The following is a 27,408-nucleotide window of genomic DNA, read 5'->3' on the forward strand; positions in this document are numbered from 1 at the left end:
AAGTAGGGATCGTTCTGGACCGGGGATTAGGAGGGATTGTTAATCACTTGGATTTGACTCAAAAACGTAAAAACAAAGTTAAAAACGTTCACAAAGACTCAAAGGACTCAAAACAAGTTCAAAAGACTCAAAACTGCCTAAAAACACTAACTAGGCAGTTTCTGACCTTAAACCCAATGTTGGACGAATTTAAGATTATGGTTTGATTCAAACGTAAAAACACAATATAAAACACTATACTAGACTCAAAGAATGCAGAACTAAACTTTAAAACACTAAAACAAACCAAAAGACTCAAACATCACCCAAAACACTCAAAACTGCCTTAAAATCACTTTCTGGGCAGTTTTGAGCACTTTGGTGAATTTGGACGAAATTGGGAAACAAAATGAATCAAAACACTCATAAACACAAACTAAAACACTTTCTAACTCAAAGAATGTAAAACTAAACACTTAAAACATTAAAACAAACCAAAAGACTCAAACATCACCCAAAACACTCAAAACTGCCTTAAAATCACTTTCTGGGCAGTTTTGAGCACTTTGGTGAATTTGGACGAAATTGGGAAATAAAATGAATCAAAACACTCATAAACACAAACTAAATGTATTTCTAACTAAATTGGACATTAAAGTAAAGGGGGATTGGTTTTGGATGAAATTAAACTAAAATGTACAGATTCGAATTAAAACAGATAGTATATATGAATGTGATGAAATGAATGGATGAATGCTAGCTAGAAGGTTCTTCTCCACACATGTTACACTTGCATAATAAAATGATTTCCAATTGCATTTCAATAAACCATTAATTCTCAACACCCCAAGTTAACCGTGATGCACTAATTAACCTTCAAATCTTCCTAACGTTATTGAATTGGATGATGCATGCGACAATTCAAAACATTCCCCACAAGTCCTCAACATGAATGCATAGAAGAGGTACAAGCAAGAATCATTACGCTCTATGAAAATTATAAGTGTTGACGAGGCATTCGTTACTATGATTGCATGAAACTTATGCCAAGAATTCGTTTAACGCGATTGTTTATAAGCAACCTCCACTACTTGTGAATATAAGTTCGTAACTATTAGGTGAAACTCACTTATATTCTAGCGTCATATTCATGCATGAAAATTAAGCGTGCACTCTCAATAAACATACATAAATAAGTTATCAATCAAACGGTTAAACAAATTGAATCACAACTTATGAAACGCAATTAGAAGTAATCAAATCAAAATGTAAGCATAAACATATATTTCGAATTTCCTCATAACTTTGAAATCAAAGAAACACCTAAACATTCCAACAACTCAAACTTGAATTGTATGAACGTTTAGGCACTCTTCTCTTCCATTCCTCATACGTACAAAACAAAGAGAATTGAATTTAAACATTGAAATCAAAGAAACACCTAAACATTCCAACAACTCAAACTTGAATTGTATGAACATTTAGGCACTCTTCTCTTCCTCGTTGTTGTAGCACAAGGTCTAAGGATAGTTTGATGGTGTGAATGGTTTGGGGAGTGGTGTTTGGATTAATAGGGAAGGCATGGCACAAGGGTGGTTTGATGTCTACATTTCTGCAATGGATGAGTTTATGGAAGAGTGTTTGGAATGGATGAATTTCTGGCACAAAGGCCTTATTTCTGTGGTGAATGGATTGTGTATCAATGAGTGTGAATGAATGAGTATTTATAGGTGAAATGGGGGGAACATGACAGCTAGGTTGCATGTGCACATGTTGGTTGAATGATTATGAGTGCATGTGGCTGAAATAGCATGTGGAATGGCTGGAAATGCAAGGAGAAGGCATGTGCACGGTTTTGGGAGAGAATGGGAGTGCAAGTGGCTGAAATGTTAGAGGAACAAGTGCATGTGGCTGCATTGTGGTGCAATGATGGAGGAACAATCTGAAAATGCAAGGTATGGCTGGAATGATTGTGTTTGTTTGAATGTGCATGTGATTAAATTAAAGGATGCAAAGTAAATAAATAATGAATGCATTTGTTGAATTATGAAGATGCATGTGCAATGAAGTGGAATGACAATCTGAAATGGGATAGGTACCCACGGCAATGATGATTTCTGGTGGTGTTTTGGGTGCATGTGGAATGAATGATTTCTTGGTGAGTGGATGCATGTGTTGATTAAAGGGGGAATGCAAAGGAAAAGCTAGAAATGCATGTGGAGTGGCTGCAAGGTGAATGAATAATGAAATGGGAAAGCATGTGCAAGGTTTTGGTGTGAATGATTGAATGTGCATGTGGCTGCAATGGAGGAGGAATCCTTCAATTTCGTCCATCCTCTTGGCTCCAAGCATATGATATCCATTCCAATCTCTAATTTGCTCCAAAAGGCTCCAAAAGGCATCCTTTTGCATACTTTGCCCTTAGAACCTGAAAACACACAAAAGAAGCATAAAGGACTAAAATAACTAAAGAAACATAACGTAAATGCACGAGAACAAGCCATTTAAGTCGCATGAATATGCTCCTATCAGGTCAACAGATAGATAAACCTAGCTGCGGCTAGGGTTGGCAGCTGCAACTGTTTGGAGAAACAAAGAAACTCTCACAAATGAAGATAAGTGCTCTCACCGAGAGAGGAGCTCTCACAAGTGGAGATAACCTATTTTCGACTTAATTTGGCACTTAACAAACTTAAAGGATTTATAATAAGAAAAAGTTTATTTTTAGCTATGTTTCTTGGAACTTGTTTTTTATTCCACTTTTTTTTTTTTTTTTTTTTCTAAAATTCAAAAATCACCACTTTACCTCTAAGAATTTGATTTTGATTCCACTTTGCTTTCTGAAACTTAAAACTCGCCAATTTATTCATTGAAACTCAAAATTCGCTTTAAGTTGTGTTTTTTTAATTTTTAAATAAGTTCATCCATTCAAACATGTTCAAAGCATCTTAAGAGGCGTGTAATGCTGGTTAAAAAAAAAAATGTCTTTCGCACGCAGATAATAATGTGATTAAATTAGTTGTTAAATGTTTTTTTTTTTTTTTTAACAAACGATATTATTTACACTAAGGGGGAAGGGGTGGGCTTAGCCTCACAATGGGCTAGTAATAATGTGATTCAATCAATTGTTTATTAAATAATATTTTCTCTATTCTTAATGTAAGTTCTATAGAGACGAATTTTATTATGTGAATTCAGCTACTTTAATTGGTTTGTGAGGGGTTTCTTCTAGCATGATCTAAGATTATTCATTTACTTCAAATATTTGAGTTTCCTTTTGTCAATTTACACACACACACACACACACATACATATATATATATATATATATATATATATACATTTAAAACATGTAAGTTGGGCATAGCACGTCGTGATTCAAAAAATGACTTCTGCACGCACGTGAGCGCGTGCATGGAGGCTAGTTGTTTATTAAAGTGATTGTATTTTTGTCATTTTGGTCATTATCCAAGATTTTTCACGAAATGACCTAAATGATTGATGGTGGACAAACTTAGGAACCAAAAGTGAGAAATTATATAAATCTTAGAGACCATTTTGGCTAAACAAAACTTCTTTTTCAGCCTTAGTATCATTGTGACATCCCACATCGCCCAGGGGAGTGATCCTTAAATATATATTCCCATCCCTACTTAGCACGAGGCCTTTTGGGAGCTCACTGGCTTCGGGTTCTGTAGGAACTCCGAAGTTAAGCGAGAAGAGGGCTAGAGCAATCCCATGATGGGGGTGACCCATTGGGAAGTTGCTCGTGAGTTCCCAAAGACAAAACCGTGAGGGAATGGTAAGCCCAAAGAGGACAATATCGTGCTACGGTGGTGGAGTGATGCGTGATTTATGCGCACACAAATTAAACCCTCTTTTTGTCGATTTGTAGTATAAGTATAAGTAGGGATCGTTCTGGACCGGGGATTAGGAGGGATTGTTAATCACTTGGAACTGATTCAAAAACGTAAAATAAAGTTTAAAACACTATACTAGACTCAAAGAATTCAAAAATACTTTAAAACATAAACTAAACAGATTCTAAGCACTAAAGAACAAGAAAGTAAAGGGGGGGTTTGATTTGACGAAATTAACTAAATTGCACAAATTGTAATTAAAGGCAAAACGTAAATATGAATGTGATGAAAATATGGATGATGGAATAGCCAAGGGGTTCTTCTCCACACATGTTACACTTGCATACAAGATTGATTCTCAGTTGGTCTTTCGATAAATTATGAAACTCAACACCCCGGGTTAATTAGGTCCGCTTAAATTAACCGTCAAGTTCTCCTTAAGTTAATGAATTGGATGGGTTAGCGCAACGCAATTCACCACATTCTCCAAAAGTCCTTTACGTGAAAAGCACAATAAAGATACAATCAAAGATCATTAAGCATTATGAAAACTATAAGTATTGACGAGGCATTCGTTACTATGGAATACGCATGAAACTTATGCCAAGAATTCGTTTAACACGATTGTTTATAAGCAACCTCCACTACTTGTGAATATAAGTTCATAACGATTAGGTGAAATTCACTTATATTCTAGCGTCATATTTATGCATGAAAATTAAGCGCGCATTCTTAATAAACATTCATAAATAAGTTATCAATCAAACGGTTAAACAAATTGAATCCACAACTTATGAAATTCCAACGAAAGTTAATCAATTCATATTGCAAATATAAACATAGTTTCGAATCACCCCCTAACTAAAGGGGGTTTTTAGTTCCTCATAACTTTGAAATCAAAGAAACACCTAAACATTCCAACAACTCAAACTTGAATTGTATGAACGTTTAGGCACTCTTCTCTTCCATTCCTCATGCGTACAAAACAAAGAGAATTGAATTTAAACATTGAAATCAAAGAAACACCCAAACATTCCAACAACTCAAACTTGAATTGTATGAACGTTTAGGCCCTCTTCTCTTCCTCTTTATTATGGCACAAGGTCTAAGGGATGTTGTTGGTGTGTTGAATGGATTGGGGAATTATGGGAATGGATGAGGAAAGATAGAAAATGGAAAGAAACCCACGGCAAGGAAGGGAATTTCAGGATGTGAAGATGGTGTGTGTTTGTGTTGTGGTATGTACAATGGAAATTGAGATGGTCCTTGAATGAATGAATGCAAGGGTATTTATAGGGGGAATGGGAGAATATGTGGGTGATTGTTTAAGAGTGAATGTGGTTGTTATGATTGAGAGTGCATGTGGATGAAATAATGATGGAAAAAGAGCTAGGTTGTTGGTGTGTGAATGCATGTGTTGAATTGGTGGTGCAATGATGAAAGAGTAAGTGCATGTGTGTGTGAATGGTGGTGCAATGATGAAAGAGTAAGTGCATGTGTGTGTGAAAGAGTAAGTGCATGTGTGTGTGAATGGTGGTGTAATGATGAAAGAGTAAGTGCATGTGTGTGTGAATGGTGTTTCTTGATGGTTTTGGGGTTGTGATGCATGTGAATGCATGTGGCTAAGGGTTGTTGATTGGGCTAGAGGTTTTGCATGGCTCAAAGGATTGTTTGATTGGGCTAGGCCCTTTGTTTTATGTCCAAAGTGCATACAAGGCTTTCAAATTCGTCCAACACTTTGGCTCCAAGCATATGCTATCCATTCCAAGCCCAATTTTGCTCCAAAATGCTCCAAAATGCATCTTTTTGCTTCCTTAGCCATATGAACCTAAAAACACACGAAAATGGCTTAAACTACTAAAACAACTATGAATTAACAACATAGATGCACGAAAACAAGCTAAGTAAGTCGCCTAAATATGCTCCTATCATGGAGCGGGCTCGCGAAGTGATCCACCCCAGGGCGGAATGTGACAATCAAGCAAAAGGCAAATCTTTGACAAAAAAATGTAACCAACTTCCTTCGATCTTCCTTCTAACCAACCCAGTTTTTGATCAATTTGCTCACTAAGTAACCCAACTGTAACCAGGTTGTTTTACAGTTCTCGACTGTTTCATCTTCTCTCGAATTCTCGAGACTTCGCTCCATCTATTTGCAGAAGCATATAAATTTGACAGTAAAACATAAGCAGTACTGCAATGCGGGTCAAAATCTTCAAAGCGTTTTGCAGCTTTCAGCCACGTCGAAATTGCAATGCATCGTGCAAGCGCCAAGTATTTTGTTGTTATTACATCATTTTATATAATTTACCATGTCAACATAAAAATTATAATTGACAATATGCCAGATTTTCCCATGAAATAAATATATAGTAAAAAAAAAAAAATCATCTTTTCACTTCACCTCCATTAAGAACATTAAAAATAATGAAATCAATGGAACTAATAATAAGGTGGCTGAAGATGGAGGAAGAAATGATGAATATATACACAGCGATTGGGCAGAGCGAAGAGATATTTTCTCTCTTCATCAGCCTCCTCCATTAAGAACCATCATTTTCTTACTTTTCCTTATTTTTTTTAATGTGTTATACAATGGTCACTTAGGCCATCTCCAACCGAATGGGTTATGTTTAGCGTTCGTCGAGATTATAGCTCTATAAAAAATTATTTTATAATGAACACTGTCATGCCATATTTATATACAATCTCCAATTGAATAGGGTTATTTTTTAGCCCCCTCAATAATTTATTATTTTTAAGTTTGTTCTTTAACTTTATTGGTTAATTTAATTAAATTATCATATTTATAAAGAGTAACTCTCCATATTTTTTACCTTTATGTAATCTTAATAATTTTTCAGAATGCTATGTTTATTTTGCTTCAAAAAAATTAAAAAAAAAAAAAATTTCGGATAGGAGTTTAAAGAATATGAAGAATTGAAATAAAATAAAGTAAGATAATATGGAATGATGAAAAAGATGTGAGAAATGATGTAGAAATGACTTAGATATTTATAGAAAAAAAATTAGAATTTTTTTTTTTTTAAATTTCGTCTTAAAAAAATGATCAAATCTTACGGCTATCTGACATCAACTAGCATGTGGGTTGCTGATAGCTAGGCCCAGCTTTTCGGGCTGGCTGGCATCAGTTGCCTAGCTTGATGGCCCCGAGTTTGGCCTAGTGGGTCCCCTTTTTCCTTTGGCATGGACCTTCATTGGAGATGGTTTTTTTCTTCATTTCGAGCTATATAGCCCTATGGCCTTAGGCCATCTCCAATCGAAGGGGCTATGTTTAGCCTCTGTCCAGATTATAACCCTGCAAGAAAATTTTTTTTAATGAAGTCAAACCATATTTACATATCATCTCCAACTGAAGGGGTTATTTTTTAGCCCCCTCAATAATTTATTATTTTAAGTTTGTTTTTTAATTTTATTGATTAATTTAATTAAACAACCATATTAAAATAAGGTTTTTGGACATATTTTGAGTGCCACTTGAAGATGTGGTCATTTGAAAATTATTGAAAAAATTAAAGGAAAGATTATTGGAAGAGATAAGAGAAGGGTGTGTATGAAAAGAGTGTTTGAGGTGAATAGACTATGAAAAATTCAAACAAAATGAGATAAGATAGTATGGAAGGGTGAAAATGATGTGAGAAATGGTGTAGGAAAAAAATGAAATTAATTTTTTTTTTTAATTTTGTCTTAAAAAAAAAAAATCCAGCTAGGTCCAACTTAAGGGGTTGGCTGGCTAAAGATGGCTAGCTCGCTGGCCATATGGCTGGATTTTGGCTTGGTGGGTCCCAAATTTTTTTGGCCCATACCTCTATTGAAGATGGGTTTTGTGTCAAAAAAGGCTATTCTTTGGCTTATGGCTGATGAGTCAATTTCATATTATATATTTAACCCTATTCTTAGTATATTTTGGTTATTATTTTGGAAGAATTTTGATACTTTGAATTGTATTTTCAAAATAGGACTTTTGACTTCATCTGGAGCAAAACATGGCCAAATGGACGAATTTTGGAGTAATTCTAGTTGGAGGACGTTCGTGAGTCACTTGGCTTGATTGTGTAAAAATGTTAGATTTTTCTACCAGGCAGTTATTTCGTGGTAATAAAATAAAGGAGCAGTGTGCAGTGTTGGAATAGTGATGTTTTGGACTTGAATTACGTTTTTGGAGTCCAAGATGATCTCAGATGAGTTCATGGCCTTCGGGATATGTGTTTAGAACATCCTAATCTTTAAAACAAGCTATCATGGGCCGGATTTGGAGAAGATTTGAGGCTAAAACATGGCTAGATAGTTTCTGTGCAGTTTATCCTAACTTAATTAGGATTTTATGTTTTAATATATTTTATTATTATTTAGTTTCCTTGTTGGAATAAGAGACCTATGTTTAAGGGTTTGTGCGATGGCTTAGCAAATATAGTGCTTTGCCGTTCTTAGTTTTTTCTACGCTTTCTTTTATGCAACTTTGGAGACAGAGAGAATTGCTAGGGTTCTTGGAGATTTTCTACTTTAAGGTGTTTTCAATCCTTTTCTTAATAATATTTTCTATGATTTTAATTATGAACATACATAACTAATTCCTTTTGCTAGGACGAAGACTTTAGCCTTAGCATGAATATGTGATTTTTATTTAATTGCTTATGATTGATTGCATGAGCACTTTGAATTACTAATCACCGTGATTAAAACTATCTAATTGTCTTAATGCCTGATCACCATTAGGATCTTTAGAAAAGTAATTTGATGTAATTTTGGTTGGAATGTTCCCTGAAATTGGAGCTGGCTTCTTATGATTAATAATTGTAATTTCACTTAAGATGAACACCAGGTCTTAAGGGTTGCATGGTTTTTCAAAGGGTTTTCATAAAGCATAATGAGTCTCTCATTTTCAGATCTGATCCGAACGTCCGGACGAGTTGCATGTTAGATATACATTCTATGTTGGAGGTTCCAAGTAGAATATAAATTAGAAAAACCTAACCTTCAAAGTGGCATGTGTAGATCGTAAGTATTTGGTAAAAGTCATAGAAAATGCTAGGTGATGGTGGAACCCTAGTGCTCTTTGTTAATTTGATTTCTCCATAACTTTTCCTTTTCTTTCAGCTTTAACATTGCAGATTGTTTTATTTTAAACTCCTTTTCTTAAATTAGGTCATAAAATCAATTATCTCAAATATCTATTTCACAATAATTAGTTAGAATTTGATTTGTTACGAATTATTTAATAATCCATGTAGAAAACGACCTTACGAGATCCGTCTATGCTACAATAACCTTGTCATTCTTGCAAGTATTATAAGATTTTTTAGCCTGTTTGTGTGTGTGGTAAATTTCCTATTAAGAAATTGGCGCCGCTGCTGGGGATGATGTAAAATAATTCATTCTAATTAGACTTTCAATTAGTTATAGCTGAATATATATATATATATATATAATAAAAAAAGTTAATTTTCGTTTTTATTTTATTTTTACAAATTACAGCAGTACATCAGTAAAAATTACAAAAATCTGTGCATGGTCAGCACTCGTTCAGCAGTGCAGAAATTGTTTCATTTTGATCCAGAACCTGAGCAAATTTTAAGGAGACGCAGGGAGAAAAATTTGCAGTGGGTTCCTTCTTTGCAGGAGACTTTTCTGCAGCCTTTATTTTCTGGGGATTTGCGCAGTAAGGAAACAATGGCTTTTGTTATTCCAGAGGCTGGTGACCCTTTGGGTGATTCTTTAACAGCTTATGCCACTAACATACCAAGTTGCATTACTTATCTGGAAGTGGAGCAAGGGTCTACATTCGAAATAAAGTAGCACATGTTGAATATTCTACCAACATTTCATGGGTTCTCAACTGACGATCCTAACATGCACATTGCAGAATTTTTAATGGGATGCAAGAATATTTTGGTGAGAGGATTTTCAGCCGAATCTATTAAGCTTTGATTATTTCCTTACACATTAAAAGATCAAGCAAGGAGATGGCTCCTCACATTTTCATCTGGAAGCATTAGCACTTGGGCTCAACTTAGTGAAAAAATTTTAAACAAGTATTATCCAGCTTCAAAGACTCTTGACATGAGAACTCAGATTCTATCTTTTGCCCAAAAACGAAATGAAGAGTTTCATGAGGCGTGGGAACTATCCAAAGAGTTTATTAGTAAATGTCCACATTCTGGTATTAACAGTACTAATCAAATGCATATATTTTTTAGAGGACCAAATATGACTACAAAAACTCTTGTCAATGCTTCATGCGATCGTTCATACAAAGATAAAAATGCACAAGAAGCTTGTTTGTTATTTGAAAAAATGGCAACAGATACATAGCAATGGGCAGTTGAGCAGCCACAATCTAGGTTAGTTTTTGAGATGTCTAATGGTTCAACATTTATGTTGGCACAAATTGAAAAAATGGAGAAAAAACTTGAAAGATTTGATGCAAAATTTGACATGTTATTACAAAGAATTCCAGGTTCACAGGTTGCGGTACAACAGCCCTTACAAGCTGCCTGTAACATTTGCAACATGACAACACATGATTTTTTGAGCTGTCCACATAAAGCTGCTTATCTGAAGTTTGCAGCGGAACAAGTTAATGCATTTAACAATTTTCAGCGTCCAAGAAATGACTCGTATTCAAAATTTTACAACCCGAATTAGAGAGATCATCCTAATTTGAAGTGGGATAGAGATCAGCATGCAAAGCCACAATTTCAATAGCACCTAAGGCTACTTGGGAGATTGCAATTGAAAAATTAGCAACTACTACAAATGCAAGATTTGAACAGAGCAATCAAGAAATCCAAAATATGCATGCAAAATGAAAAATATGGAACAACAAATTGGGCAGATTTCGTTGTAGGTTTCAGAAAAAGCATTGGGTACATTTCCTTGTCAAACAGTACCTAATCCAAGAGGACGAGAAGAATGCAACGCTATACGGACTTTACGGTCTGGCAAAAGTTACGACAACAAACATGAAAATTGTGCTGGAAATTCGCGGGCAACACCACAACCACAATCAGATATGGGAAATTTTGCAAAATCTGATATTTTTGCAGATTTTGGGCAGCCACAAGACAAATCTGAAAATATAGCAGAAGCTACCACAAAAACTGCAAAACGTGTTTATGTGCCTCCAATGCCTTATCTCGAAGAGTTGAAGCCTAAAGTTAAAGATCAACAGTTGACAGATTTTATGAAGGCTTTGGCTAAAGTTCAAATTAATCTTCCATTAATTGATGCAATCAAGAACATTCCATCTTATGCCAAGTTTTTGAAGGACGTTTGTACAAAGAAAAATAAGCTCTTGGATTTTGAAAAAGTGATTCTAATATAATAGTGTAGTGTGGTCTTATTGCATAAATTGCCTCCAAAGAAGAAAGATCCAGGGAGTTTTACTATCTCTTGCACCATAGGAAATTGTGATTTTAGTAGTGCTTGAATGGACTTAGGTGCTAGTGTAAACTTAATGCCTTATTCTGTTTTTAAACATTTAGGTGAAGGAGAGTTGAAGCCAACCTCTAGCATTTTTCAATTGGCTGACCGTTCAATTACCTATCCTAGAGGAGTCATTGAAGATGTTATTGTTAAGGTTGACAATCTATATTTACCAGCTAATTTTATGGTGTTGGACATGGATGAGGATTTGACAACACCCATCATTTTGGGCCGCCAATTCTTGGCAACAGCCCAGACTCTTATTAATGTTGAAGCCAAAACTCTAACATTTCGGGTTGAAGATCAAACGGTTGTTTTTAGGTTGTTTGAAGCTACCACAAATCCAGGTGATAAGCAAGAATGCATGCGTGTTGATGCATTAGATGGTTTGCCTCGTGCAAAATTTATGACCAGATCATCAACTGACAATCTGCCCATAAAGACTCAAAATGTGATTCATGAGTGTGATAACAAAGCGCAGCAGCATAAAGTTCGGCTGGTTTAAGTGCAAAAATAAAAAACAAAACCAACTTTGTTTGACAACTATCCAGCCCATCAGATTAGCCAAAAACATCTGAATGCCAAGGGCAAGAATAAAAAGTTGCAAGGCAATCCAAGTTGTGAGAAAATACAGATGGGTACAGAAGTGTGGTTATTAAGTTCATATTTTAAGTCAATTCCAAGGAGACAAAAGTCTCAGTGGAAGGGCCTTTATATGGTTAAGCAGGTTTTTCAAAACGGTAACATGGACATTGAAAGAAAGGGCAGGGGTTGTGTGCTCAAGGTTAAGAAGTAGTTACTAAAGTCATTCCTAAGGAAGTTCAGTGCAAGCGAGTCAATGACTCTGAAGGATCCAGCAACTTAATCATTGGGCTTCTATTCCGTCTAGCTACAAACATTAAATAAAACGCTTATTGGGAGGCAACCCAATTTTTCTAAACTATTTCCTTAATTTATTTTTCGTTTAACTTACTAGATGCATTCACATATCTAATTTTACATAACAAAAAAAAAAAAAAAAAAAATCAAAAAAAAAATATATATATATAGAAAAGTGAAAAAAAAATATGTTGATGTCTTTATCTACTTTGTCGATTTTAGTACTGTTTTTAATTTTCACAATTATTGGTTAATTGTAGGTTGCATGCATGGAAAATAAAGAGCATCCTATACTGGAATCATGCACCTAGCAGCAAGTCTACATTAACATCAACCACATCTACACTATGCGGAAAATTTAAAGCAGTTAACATGAAGTCATTCATATATGCAAGTTTGGGGGTGATTGTTGCAAATCCAGTACCATGGCATAAATTTTGAGGAGTTATTTTCTACAGCTTAGTTTTGCGATGCATGGATGCAAAGCACAGTTAAATCACATATTCGTATACCACAGAACTGAGTACAGCTTTTATTACCAGATCTACAACAATTGAACTTGCAGGGATTCAAATTTTTACCTCCCATATGCATAGATTTGGGGTCATGGAAGCTTTTGCCATGATTCGTCTGCTGTAGTTGTCATTGGGGATCTGTGATGACTGAACTCATCTTCCTTTGGTTTGCTCCTGTCCATCTTCCAGAATGAGGGTTCCCTGCACAACAAAAACAGAATAACTAGATTCATGAGTTAGAGGACCCATGATTATTTTTTAGCAGGTCTGATCCAGGGCTTACTTCATTAATTGTTTTTCTGGAAGCAAATGTGTTTTAGTTCGAAGTTGTTATCAGTTTAGAGATCCAAGTTCTTCAAGCGCATAGGCAGAGACATTTGCCGTTTATTTTGCCTTCTGGGACCATTGGACCGGCAACTTAGGGGTTGCTTTCTTTCGGTGCTACACTGGATTTAAGTGTTATTTTTCAGTCACAGTAGTGGTTTTATTAAAAATAATAATAATAATAAATAAAAATAATAGCATATCTTAGTTCAATCAGTCAAAAGGGTTACAGATTTTACCTCAAAAAAAAAAAAAAAAAAAAATTACAGATCTGTGAGTTTGGGGACTATTCTAGTCAATATTTTCATTCTCTTGGTGAAACTAGGATACCTAATATAGAAGAACATTAGTGCAAGCTTCTATGGAGACACATCAAGGAAAATAGTTCTCAGAGATTTTTTGCAAGCAAGGGCACATGTATATTGAACCAAGTGGAAGATGATCACCGTTGCATGTGCGAAATGGTGTCGATTTGCATGAATGGAACTCAAATCCGCGATGGCTTGAGGCTTGGGAGACAAATGTTTTTCAGATTTTCTACCATGGATGGTTTTGCACGTATTTGGGCTTGGATTTCGATCTCTCAAAGACTCTATTAAGGATGGCTTTGCTTGCGAGGAAGGAGAACTCTTTTCATTTTAGAGAGAAATGGGTTTTGATAGAAAAGAGAGAAGCACTGAGAGAAATGGAACACATTTTAGCTTTTCAATTGGAATCCTAAGGGACTCACCATTCGGATGCACGACACGTGTACAAATCTGGAGCCTTCTATGTTTGTCCAATAAGATTGCTTTGAAATGGGGAAATAAAGAGTCGTTTGGCTCTGGATTTGATGGACAGAAGAGAGCCGTTTGGCACTAGGTGATAGGAGCATATTTATGCGACTTAGTTGCTTGTTTTCGTGCATTTATGTTATTAGTTCTTAGTTATTTTAGTTCTTTAAGCTTTTTTTGTGTGTTTTCAGGTTCATAAGACGTATTTGGCGAAAGGATGCATTTTGGAGCCTTTTAGAGCAGTTTTGGGCTTATTATGGATAGCTTGTATATGGAGCAAGGTGGATGGATGAATTTGGAGTCAAAAGAGGTTAGAAACATGCTACAAATCAGAAAAGGAAAGTTCATGACAAAGAAGATAAGGAAAGTGCAAGAAAAGAGGAAACATTATCCAAAACCTTATCCAACCTTATCTTATCCAAACCTTATCCTATCTTATCCTAACCTAATCTTGTTCCCCCTTAATCCCAGCTACAAGTGGACCTAAAAACCTAATTTCTAGAAGCCCTATCTGACCCTAAAAGGGTGCCACACCTTTCCCCCCTTTTTATGCCTTCTAGAATACCCAAAATCAGCCACAAGACACTTAGTTTCTGGAAGGCCCAATTTTGGACGAAAATTCTTAAACCTATTTCTGATTGGATTCTGATTTTATTTGGCCCTTTTTCTCTTGGATTTGGAGTGTATAAGTCCATATCTGAGATTGATTGGGCTAGGACTTAATTCCCAAACCCATGCCGCAACTTAGGGGCCCAAAAACACTTGTATCAGCTAGGTTAACCCTAAATCTGATTGCTAGGGTTTCGACCATGCTATATATATATATATATCTATTAGTGTGCCGCACCCCCTAACACACAAACCCTAGGCAGCCATTCATCATTCACCACAGAAATTCGTCCATTCAATTCCACACACATCGATTTATCCCAAAAACACCATTCTAGAGCCCAGAAATACAAGTAGCCATTCCACCTTCTTCCCCCTCTTTGCCGAGTTCTCCACCACCTTCCAACCATCAAACACTCATCCACACTCAACCTACACCCCTTCCGTGCCTCTACACCCCCCAAAATCCATTCTACATCATCAAAACAGCCCAAAAATCATCCCATCCGATCTGCCGCAAGCAAGAGAAAGGAGACAGTTTCACGCAATTGTTTGGCTCTTCATTCTGATTTTTTGAACAATTTTAGGTGTATTCTATCTTATATTTCAATGTCTAATTCATGTGATCTTTGTTTTGCTTTGAGTATGATTAGCTAAATTCGTTTTGGCTAAAGGTGTATTTGAAACCATGATTATATATGTGAAATAAGTTGATTACTTCCAGTTATCGTTGCATAAGTCGTGAATACAATTTGCTTAACCGTTTGATTTAGAACTTATTCTTGCATGTTGATTGAGAGTGCACGCTTAATTTGCATGCTTGAATTTGGTGCTAGGATATAAGTTTGTTTCACCTAATCGTTATGAATTTATATTCACAAGTAGTGAAGGTCGCTAGTCACGATCATGTTAAGTAGATTCCTGGCAAGAGTATCATGCTTTTCATAGTTACAAATGCCTTGTCGATGCTTATGATTTCCAAAGAACGTAATGATTCTAACTTGTGTCTTTATCATGTTGTTCATATAGAGAACTTGTTAGGAATAATTTGTTTGCGATGCATATTCATCCAATTCAATGATTCTAGGGAAATCTGAAGGTTAATTTAAGCGGACCTAATTAACTTGGAGTGTCCAGGTTCATAACTTATTGAATTGATAACTGGAAATTGATTTACGTTGCATATATTTCATGTGTGGAGAAGAACCCCTTAGCTATCCCCTCATCCATTGATTCATCACAAACAAACACAATCCCCCCGTATTTTGTTGAGTCTTAGTCATTCAAATCTGTCTTATTTTGTGTTTTTAAGTATTTGGAGTCACAAGCACTTCCAAATTCGTCCAATTCAAGTTTTAGTTTCTGTTTGAGTCAATTTGATTGTTTTTGGCAGTTTTGAGTGTTTCAAATCTGTTTTGAGTCATAGTAGTCTTGTTAGAGTCTTCAAGTTTAGTTTTTATGTTTTTAAGTCAATTTATATTAGATTAGCACCCCTAGTTAATCCCCGGTTAGAACGATCCCTACTTACATCATTACTACAATTGTCACAAATAGGGTTTAATTTGTGTGTCACATTCGTAACGCATCAAATTTTGGCGCCGTTGCAGGGGATTAGCAAAGTTGCTAATCCCTTGTCTTGAGTCTTGTTTAAATTGTTAGTTTTCTGTTTTGTTTTTAAATTTTGCACCGTGTATATGTGTTTTGTTTTTGTGCCGTGTATAGGCACATTATTTCCTTACTTGTGCCGAGTCTATTAAGTTGGTTACTAACCTTGTTTTCTCTTGTGTGCAGGTACTAGTTTATGACCCGTAGCTCACAACCTGTTCGTGAGCATATCTTCGACTTTGACGGTGATTTAGAGAGGACTGATAGGAGCATATTCATGCGACTTAAATGGCTTGTTCTCGTACATTTACGTTGTTATTTCTTAGTTCTTTAAGTCTTTTAAGATAGTTTCGTATGTTTTCAGGTTCTAAGGGCTAAAGGAGCAAAGAAGTGCATTTTGGGCCTTTTGGAGCACTATTGGGCTAAGGATGGATAGCTTATGCTTGGAGCCAAAATGTTGGATGAAATTGAAGGCCTTGTATGCACCTTAGGACATAACACAAAGGCCCTAACCCATGCATAACCCACCAATTTCAGCCACATGCACACAAACACATTCTATGCCATGCAAACCACCCTATTTTAGGCCCATTCTATGTACTTAAACCCTAGCCCTTTAACCTTGCAGCCCTATTATGATTTATTCACTTCTATATTCTACTTTAATCCACATACATTCATCATCATTTACCTTACCTTGCATTTCCACAAAAACTACATCCTTGCCGTGCACACTACCATTCATTTCCAGCTTTCCACAATTTTTCCTAGCTGTTTTGCACATGCATTCCCTTCATTATTCCATGCATGCACCACCAATTCAGCTACATACACTTATTCCTCCATCATTGCATCACAATCCCAACCATGCAGCCACACATTCACCCACATGCACCCTTTAAAACATTCAAACATGCAGCCACATCTTCATACACTTTGCCGTGGCTTTCCCCCTCATTTCCAGCCACTCCACATGCATTTCCAACCTAGCAATCCCTTTAATCATTCATCCTAGCTGCCATTAACATGCTCTCCCATCCATTCTCTCCCTATAAAACCATGCAATGCATTCATACAATTCATTCCATTCACCACAGAAATTCATACACAACACACCAACACAAAACTGCCCACTTTGTGCCGTGCATATTCATTCCATTTTCTGCATGTTTTCTCTTCATTACAGCCACTCCAACCACTCCACATCCCCCCTAAACATTTCCTTAGACCTTGTGCCACAACAAAGAGGAAGAGAAGAGGGCCTAAACGTTCATACAATTCAAGTTTGAGTTGTTGGAATGTTTAGGTGTTTCTTTGATTTCAATGTTTAATTTCAATTCTCTTTGTCTTGTAAGTATGAGGAACTAAACCCCCTTTAGCTAGGGGGTGATTCGAAATACATGTTTATGCTTGCAATATGAATTGATTACCTTTGGTTGGAATTTCATAAGTTGTGGATTCAATTTGTTTAACCGTTTGATTGATAACTTATTTATGTATGTTTATTGAGAGTGCACGGTTAATTTTCATGCATGAATATGACGCTAGAATATAAGTGAGTTTCACCTAATCGTTATGAACTTATATTCACAAGTAGTGGAGGTTGCTTATAAACAATCCCGTTAAATGAATTCTTGGCACGAGTTTCATGCTCATCATAGTAACGAATGCCTCGTCAACACTTATAGTTTTCATGATGCTTAATGATCTTTGATTGTATCTTTATTGTGCTTTTCACGTAAAGGACTTTTGGAGAATGTTGTGAATTGCGTTGCGCAAACCCATCCAATTCATTAACTTAAAGGAGAACTTGACGGTTAATTTAAGCGAACCTAATTAACCCGGGGTGTTGAGTTTCATAATTTATCGAAAGACCAACTGAAAATCAATCTTGTATGCAAGTGTAACATGTGTGGAGAAGAACCTTCTAGCTAGCATTCCATCCATATTTTCATCACATTCATATTTACATTCTGTTTTAATTATAATCTGTCCATTTAATTTAATCTCGTTCAAAAACTCAATCCCCCCCCCCATATTTTGTTAAGTCTTAGTCATTCAAATCTATCTTATTTTATGTTTTTAAGTATTTGGAGTCTTGTGAACTTCTTTTGAGTTTTCTTTAAGTAAGTTAAGTGTTTTAACTTTATTTTACGTTTTTGAGTCAGTTTCCAAGTGATTTTGCAATCCCTCCTAATCCCCGGTTAAGAACGATCCCTACTTATACATATACTACAATTGTCAAAAAGAGGGTTTAATTTGTGTGCGTATAAATCTCGCATCAAGGACTTTGAGAAGGAAAAAGAAATTGCAAGAGTCTAATCCTCCTAGTCCCGAACCTGAATTAGAAGAGCAAGAAGTTGAGGTTGAAGAGGAGGCCACGGCAAGGGTTGAAGAGGAAGTACCAACCATGGCAGCAGACAATCAAACCATCAAGGAGCTTTCTGCCTCGGGTTTGGAAAATGCAGCCCCTCTTTGCATCCAATACCCTAAGGCAGCCCCTGAGAAGACCGATGAGTTTAAGTTGAAGTCTAGTTTGCTACATCATATACCCAAGTTCCATGGGTTATCAATGAAGGACCCCAATAAGCATTTAACGGAGTTCGAAGTCGTATGCTCAAGTATGACATCGATGAACGTGGACAGCAACTTATTGAAGATGAAGGCTTTTCCTTTTTCTTTGTTGGAGAAGGCCAAGGATTGGTTGTATAAGTTGGCTCCTGGAAATGTCACATCATGGGAGAGTATGAAGCGAGCCTTCTTAGAGAAGTTCTTTCCGACATCACGAGTCATCCTTCTTCGCAAGAAGATTAGTGGAATTCAGCAAAGCCAAGGTGAATCTTTTCCAACTTATTATGAACGTTTTAAAACTCTTGTTGCTTCATATCCACAGCACCAAATGAAGGAGGAGCTACTTCTTCAATATTTTTTTACGAAGGTCTCTTACCACTTGAACGGCAAATGTTGGATGCATCCGCGGGAGGAGCTCTAGTGGACAAGACACCCAGGGATGCCAAAACTCTCATTGTTAATCGAGCACTCAATGCATAACAATATGAAGGTGTTGGGCAGAGAGACACCCCACGGCCACATTATGTAAATGAGGTAAGTTCTATTTCTGAGTTACAATCCCAAATGGCTAACCTTACGTCTATGTTATCGCAGTTTGTTGAAGGCCCCAAAATCCAAGGAACTACAATCTGTGGTGTATGCTCCATTCAAGGACACCAATCTGATCAATGCCCTCAATTAATTGAGAATGGAGGTGGGAATCTGCCAATGCCGTGGGTTATGGGAATCAAAACCAACCAAGGGGTGATCCTTTCTCCAATACATACAATCAGGGATGGCGTGACCACCCCAATTTCAGATGGAGGGATGCACCACAATATGCCCAACAAGGTGGATTCCGACAACCCCCGGGTTTCTTTCCAAGGCCAATGGCACCACAACCACCTCTTCAAGCACAATCATCCCAAACCAACTCAGGTATGTCTATGAATGACAATAAAACATATCAGTTACTAACCACAATGGCGTAGGGAATGTAGAACCAAGCAAAGGAGGTTAATGAGCTAAAGAAGCAAATGGGCCAAATGGCCGAATTTTTGGGACAATTTCATGAAAATGGTAAGTTACCAAGCACTACGGTGGTCAATCCCAAGGGTGGTTTCGAATCTGCAAAAGCTATCACACTAAGAAGTGGAAAAGAAGTGGGAAGCAAAACACATGAACTTGCCCAAAACAAGGAAGATGAGAAGATACAAATTGAAGAAGAAGAGCAATCCTACCCCATGGCAAGGGTAGCACCACCCATACCGCAGCCATCTAAGCACTCCCATCCGTCCACCTCAGGTAATGTTGTCCCAAATGTTGTGATTTCAAACACTAATCTGCCCAATGTTCCTTTCCCTCGCAGATTTGCACAATCCAAGAAGGAAGAAAGCGAAAAGGACATTTTGGATACCTTTCGAAAAGTCCAAGTAAACATTCCTTTACTTGATGCTATTAAGCAAGTGCCCAGGTATGCAAAGTTTTTAAAAGAGTTATGCATAACTAGGAAAAGAATTTCAAACAAAGAAGTTGTGAAAATAAGTGAAAATGTATCCGCGGTTTTGCAACGAAAGTTACCTCCAAAGTGTAAGGATCCAGGGAGCTTTACTATCCCATGCATAATTGGATACATTAGATTTGAACAATGCATGTTAGATTTAGGTTCTTTTATTAATGTTATGCCATATTCCATTTATGCATCTATGAACCTTGGTGAGTTAAAACAAGATGGCGTTATAATTCAATTGGCCGATCGTTCTGACGCTTATCCCAAGGGAGTCCTTGAGGATGTTTTAGTGCAGGTTAATCATCTTATCTTTCATGCAGATTTTTATGTCTTAGAAATGGAGGATTCGAGCCATGCTCCATCATTGCCAATCTTGCTAGGCCGTCCATTCATGAAAACAGCAAGAACAGAGATAGACGTGTTTACGGGAACATTAACCATGGAGTTTGATGGGGACATTATTAATTTTAATTTTTCTGAAACCATTAAATATCCAATTGAGGACCATTCTTGTTTTGCTATTGACATTGTTGATTCTTTGGCACAGGTACATTTGGATCAAATGAACGAAGATGCACTTGAGGTAGCCTTAGTGCACAGCATAGGAGCAAGAAATGAGGGTGGGGGAATCCTTGCAACCCACGGCATGCAATCTGACCATATTGTCGTGCCCCCTTGTGGTGAAGTGATAGAAATGGTCGCTGCCCTCGAGTCATTACCCCCAAAATCTGGTAAGTCTCCACTCTCAATTTTAGATTCGGTTTTGACTAACAAGTTACTTCCATTAATTGTGCAGCCACCTACACTTGAGTTGAAGCCATTACCTAGTCACTTGAAGCATGTTTTCTTGGGAGAAGATTAGACACTACCCATCATCATATCTAGGTCACTCACGGCCCAAGAAGAAGACAAGTTGATAAGGGTGTTGAAGGAGCATAAATCTGCCATTGGATGGACCTTGGCGGATATCAAAGGCATTAGTCCCACCACGTGCATGCATCGCATCTTTTTGGAGGAAGGAGCCAAGCCATCTCGTGAAGCTCAACATCGCCTTAATCCACCCATGTTGGAAGTAGTAAAAAAAGAGGTTATAAAATTGCTTGATTGTGGTGTTATATATCCTATTTCTGATAGTCGTTGGGTGTCACCCTTGCAGGTTGTTCCAAAGAAGTCCAGAGTCACGGTGGTGAAGAATGAAGAACAAGAGCTTGTACCCACTCGTGTTGTGACCGGTTGGCGTGTTTGTATTGATTACAGGAAGTTAAATGCCATGACAAGGAAGGATCACTTTCCATTGCCATTCCTGGACCAAATGTTATAAAGGTTAGCCGGTTATAAATTTTATTGCTTTCTTGATGGATATTCCGGATATAACCAAATTGTGATTGCTCCGGAGGACCAAGAGAAGACAACCTTCACGTGCCCCTTTGGCACCTTTGCATATAGGCGTATGCCATTTGGTTTGTGCAATGCCCCTGCGACATTTCAACGATGCATGGTGAGTATATTTTCTGATTATGTGGAGAAGATTATTGAGATATTCATGGATGACTTTAGCGTGTTTGGTAATTCATTCGATCATTGTTTGAATAATCTGAGCTTAATTTTGAAACGTTATGTTGAAACTAATCTTGTGCTTAATTGGGAAAAATGTCACTTTATGGTTAAGCAAGGTATTGTTCTAGGACACATTATTTCTGAAAAAGGCATTGAAGTGGATAAATCTAAGGTAGACCTTGTTCGTCACTTACCCTCTCCAACTTCGGTTAGAGAGGTTCGTTCGTTTCTTGGTCACGCAGGTTTTTATAGGTGTTTCATAAAGGATTTCTCCAAGATTGCACAGCCACTATGCTGATTGCTTCAAAAAGAGGTGGCTTTCGAGTTTGATGATGCATGCTCCACGGCATTCAAGCACTTAAAGGAGGCTCTCACTTCGGCTCCCATTATCATACCTCCAGATTGGAGCCTTCCATTTGAGTTGATGTGCGATGCTTCGAACTATGCGATTGGTGCTGTTTTGGGGCACCGAAAAAACAAACAACCTCATGTTATTTATTATGCATCTAGGACACTAAATGATGCTCAATTAAATTACTCAACCACTGAAAAAGAATTACTTGTTGTGGTATTTGCATTAGATAAGTTCCGATCATACTTACTTGGTACTAAAGTTATTATTTTTACTGATCATGTAGCTCTCAAGTATTTCCTCACGAAAAAGGAGGCCAAGCCTAGACTAATTCGATGGATGTTGCTTCTACAAGAGTGACATTGAGATTCAGGATAAGAAGGGCGTGGAGAATGTGGTGGCTGACCACCTAAGTCGAATGATGCATGAGGAAGCATTGCCAATTTCTGAAACCTTCCCCGATGAGCAATTAATGTCTATCCAGGTAAGTGAGCCTTGGTATGCAGATTTGGTGAACTTTTTGGTGTCTAAACATACCCCTAGCACACTTAATAGGAATCAACGTGATAAGCTTCAAAAGGATGCTAGGTTTTATGTTTGGGATGACCCGTACCTCTGGAAATTTTGTCCTGATCAGATTGTATACGACGTTGTGTGAATGAATCTGAGTTTCAATCTATTTTAACATTCTGTCATGTGGGGGACATTTTGGCACCCAACGCACTGCCCTTAAAGTCTTAGAATGTGGGTTTTATTGGCCAACCATTTTTAGGGATGCTAGGACATTCTGCCTTACATGTGATCGTTGTCAACGAATGGGTAATATAAGTGTTAAGGATCAAATGCCACAGAACCCTATACTTTCTGTTGAAATATTTGATGTGTGGGGAATTGATTTTATGGGTCCTTTTCCTTCCTCACATGGTTTTCTCTATATCTTGTTGGCGGTGGATTATGTTTCCAAATGGGTGGAAGCAAAAGCCACCCGTACTAACGATTCCAAAGTGTTGCAGATTTTGTGAAGTCTAACATTTTTGCTAGGTTCGGAATGCCTCGAGTCATTATAAGTGATGGAGGTTCACACTTTTGTAATCGCACAATCGAGGCACTGCTCAAGAAGTACAACGTTACCCATAGGGTTTCGACATCCTATCATCCTCAAACAAGCGGGCAAGCCGAGGTGTCAAATCGAGAGATAAAACAGATTCTTGAGAAGACGGTTGGGCCAACAAGAAAAGATTGGAGCTTGAGGTTAGAGGATGCATTGTGGGCTTATAGGACGGCCTATAAAACACCCATAGGAATGTCCCCCTTCCGGCTTGTGTATGGTAAACCATGTCACTTACCTGTGGAGTTAGAGCACAAGGCTCATTGGGCCGTGAGGAAGTTCAACATTGATGTAGATGAGGCGAGAATTCATCGTAAGCTTCAATTGAATGAACTTGAGGAAATACGGAATGAAGCTTACGAGAATGCTCGACTTTACAAGGAAAAGACAAAGGCCTTTCATGACAAGATGATTCGCACCAAGTCCTTCTCTGTGGGACAAAAAGTGTTGTTGTTTAATTCTCGTCTTCGTCTATTTCTGGGTAAGTTACGTTCACGTTGGATTGGACCCTTTGTTATTACTAATGTTTTTCCTCATGGTGCAGTCCAAGTTCGTAATTTCAAAACCGGTCAAGAGTTCAAGGTGAATGGGCATCGCTTGAAGCCTTACTACGAGAGCTTTGTAGAACATGATGTGGAGGAGACAACCCACTATGCCGTGGGTTCCCATGAAGGTTGATCAATGTGGCATCGTCCGGCTACAAGACGTAAAAGAAAGCGCTACTTGGGAGGCAACCCATGCAATCAACAAAGAAAGAACTTGGGAATCGCTCCAAACTTAGATTTGTGTCCCTAAAACCTTTCCTTTGTTGCTTACTTTATGTTATGTGTGATGTGTTTATTTGTGTGTTCCTTTGCTGTTAGTTTAGTCTAAAACAATGAGGACAATGTTTAGTTTAAGTGTGGGGGGGTAACATTCTGTTTTGAGATATTTTTGCATGAAATTCGTAGGGTATTACCACCTAACATGTCTAAACTTGTTTCCCACTGTTTTTAACATGTTTTGGAGTCTTTTTATGTGTTGCTTTGAAAAAATCCGAAAAAAAACAAAAAAAAAAAACAGTTTGAAACAACTAAAAAGAGTCAATTTGAGTCAGTTTTGTGTTTGTTTTTGTGTGTTTGTGTCTTAGGATACCTTCCAACACAATGATGAGGATTTGATTTTTATGTGCATGGCTGTGAAAGAGAGTTATAAACATGGATGGAAGTTTGATATATTCTTGGTTTATACTTGGTTATAGTTGTTGTTTATGAATTCATGTTTAATCCCAAAGACAAAAATAAGTTTTTGTAATATGCTTGAAGGAAGGAACTTAGAATAACATTACAACCCTGAGAGACTTGAGCTTTAATCATTCTTTGAAGAGTATTAATCTGTGATTCTTGTTTTCAAACTCGTTGCATGATCTCATTATTCTTGCTTGGTTGCTAATTAGAAGTCATTTCATTACTTAGTTCCAAATGCTAGAACTTGCATCCATTCCATTCAAAGCATGATATTGATTGCATAATATATATCAAGATGAAGTGTGTAGTGAAGCCATCAACCAAACAGCCAATCCATGCACTATATATTGTAGGTCATAACCCCCATTGAGTCATTGTTAGCCTTTGTTCTTTGTTTACCCATATCATCCCTACCTAGCCTAGATTAGGACCACCCATACCCTTGTTCTTGAAGCATAGTAAGCATGACTTAGAGGGAATCCTTTCGATTTTGCAAACAACAAGTGTGGGGGAATTTTTGTGTATGTGTTGTTATGCCACAAAAAGAAATAAGGCATGAGAGAAAAAAAAAATCATGGAAAAAGAAAAAGAAAAGAAAAAGTTGTGAAAAGAAAGAAAAAGAGTATGAAATAAGTGAAAATAAGCTCACATGTTTGTGGTAGTTGAAGAAAGGGTCCAAAACATTGAATATGGCCCTAAGAGTTATGTGAATTTTCCCCTTGTGTGTCTAAGTGAGTTTCTGCAATCATAAGTGATTTTAAGTGTCAAATTTCATTACTTTGCTTGCTATTGCTTAAAGAACGTTTGTTATCCTTACCTTTCATTGTTAGCCAATCACCCTTAACCCGTTACAACCCTTATGCTTCAATCTTGATCATTATGTTTTCAATAATGTGGAGTTTGGAATTGATATAAGCATATGGTGTCCCTGGTTCTCGCATCTAATTAGTAGCATTCCTTTCATGAGATCATATTCATATACATTCCAGAAAAGTGCTTTCCTTGTTATAAACATATGTGGGTGTTTAGTTTCATATTTACATCAATCTTCTCACATATACTTAGTGTAGGGTGTGTAATCAGAAATTCTGTGTGAAAATAAGAGAGTATCTTGTAAGGAATTAAGTGAATTCTCTAAGGCATGTTACTACATTCAAATGTTGTTTTAAATTGATTAAATGAGAACTAGTAAGCAGTGATTATGATTATGTATATGCCTAAGCGTAAGGATGACTAAAATCTATGTGAGTAATGATCTTGAATATGTCATGTGCATTAAGAATCCCTGAGACCATTGTTGGAAGGTTTAGGTTTTGTTTTGTTTTCCGTTTTGCTCGAGGACTAGCAAAAGCTAAGTGTGGGGGAATTTGATAGGAGCATATTTATGCGACTTAGTTGCTTGTTTTCGTGCATTTATGTTATTAGTTCTTAGTTATTTTAGTTCTTTAAGCTTTTTTGTGTGTTTTTAGGTTCATAAGACGTATTTGGCGAAAGGATGCATTTTGGAGCCTTTTAGAGCAGTTTTGGGCTTGTTATGGATAGCTTGTATATGGAACAAGGTGGATGGACGAATTTGGAGTCAAAAGAGGTTAGAAACATGCTACAAATCAGAAAAGGAAAGTTCATGACAAAGAAGATAAGGAAAGTGCAAGAAAAGAGGAAACATTATCCAAAACCTTATCCAACCTTATCTTATCCAAACCTTATCCTATCTTATCCTAACCTAATCTTGTTCCCCCTTAATCCTAGCTAAAAGTGGACCTAAAAACCTAATTTCTAGAAGCCCTATCTGACCCTAAAAGGGTGCCACATCTTTCCCCCCTTTTTATGCCTTCTAGAATACCCAAAATCAGCCACAAGACACTTAGTTTCTAGAAGGCCCAATTTTGGACGAAAATTCTTAAACCTATTTCTGATTGGATTCTGATTTTATTTGGCCCTTTTTCTCTTGGATTTGGAGTGTATAAGTCCATATCTGAGATTGATTGGGCTAGGACTTAATTCCCAAACCCATGCAGCAACTTAGGGGCCCAAAAACACTTGTATCAGCTAAGTTAACCCTAAATCTGATTGCTAGGGTTTCGGCCATGCTATATATATATATATATATATATATATATATATATATATATATATAACTATTAGTGTGCCGCACCCCCTAATACACAAACCCTAGGCAGCCATTCATCATTCACCACAGAAATTTGTCCATTCAATTCCACACACATCAATTCATCCCAAAAACACCATTCTAGAGCCCAGAAATACAAGCAGCCATTCCACCTTCTTCCCCCCTCTTTGCCGAGTTCTCCACCACCTTCCAACCATCAAACACTCATCCACACTCAACCTACACCCCTTCCGTGCCTCTACACCCCCCAAAATCCATTCTACATCATCAAAACAGCCCAGAAATTATCCCATCCAATTTGCCGCAAGCAAGAGAAAGGAGACAGTTTCACGCAATTGTTTGGCCCTTCATTCTGAGTTCTTGAACAATTTTAGGTGTATTCTATCTTATATTTCAATGTCTAATTCATGTAATCTTTGTTTTGCTTTGAGTATGATTGGCTAAATTCATTTTGGCTAAAGGTGTATTTGAAACCATGATTATATATGTGAAATAAGTTGATTACTTCCAGTTATCGTTGCATAAGTCGTGAATACAATTTGCTTAACCATTTGATTTAGAACTTATTCTTGTATGTTGATTGAGAGTGCACGCTTAATTTGCATGCTTGAATTTGGTGCTAGGATATAAGTTTGTTTCACCTAATCGTTATGAATTTATATTCACAAGTAGTGAAGGTCGCTAGTCACGATCATGTCAAGTAGATTCCTGGCAAGAGTATCATGCTTTTCATAGTTACAAATGCCTTGTCGATGCTTATGATTTCCAAAGAACGTAATGATTCTAACTTGTGCCTTTATCATGTTGTTCATATAGAGAACTTGTTAGGAATAATTTGTTTGCGATGCATATTCATCCAATTCAATGATTCTAGGGAAATCTGAAGGTTAATTTAAGCGGACCTAATTAACTTGGAGTGTCGAGGTTCATAACTTATTGAATTGATAACTGGAAATTGATTTACGTTGCATATATTTCATGTGT

General features: G+C 37.0%; 1 long non-coding RNA gene and 2 pseudogenes across 1 annotated transcript; 1 reads left to right on the forward strand and 2 right to left on the reverse strand.

Moving 5' to 3' along the window:
• Nucleotides 1–9,218: 9,218 nt before the first annotated feature.
• LOC148689532 (uncharacterized) lies at nucleotides 9,219–13,847 on the reverse strand. The gene is made up of 4 exons (XR_015958651.1): nucleotides 13,450–13,847; nucleotides 13,243–13,333; nucleotides 12,746–13,125; nucleotides 9,219–9,504 (listed from the first exon to the last, which is right to left on the reverse strand). It is a non-coding gene; the product is annotated as an uncharacterized LOC148689532 (long non-coding RNA).
• Nucleotides 9,494–11,790, forward strand: LOC148689533 (uncharacterized; annotated as a pseudogene).
• LOC148689534 (small nucleolar RNA R71) lies at nucleotides 9,918–10,022 on the reverse strand (annotated as a pseudogene).
• Nucleotides 13,848–27,408: the final 13,561 nt, after the last annotated feature.

Source organism: Pyrus communis, chromosome 17, assembly GCF_041283825.1.
Source record: "Pyrus communis isolate YQ-2024b chromosome 17, ASM4128382v1, whole genome shotgun sequence".
Lineage (NCBI taxonomy): Eukaryota > Viridiplantae > Streptophyta > Magnoliopsida > Rosales > Rosaceae > Pyrus > Pyrus communis.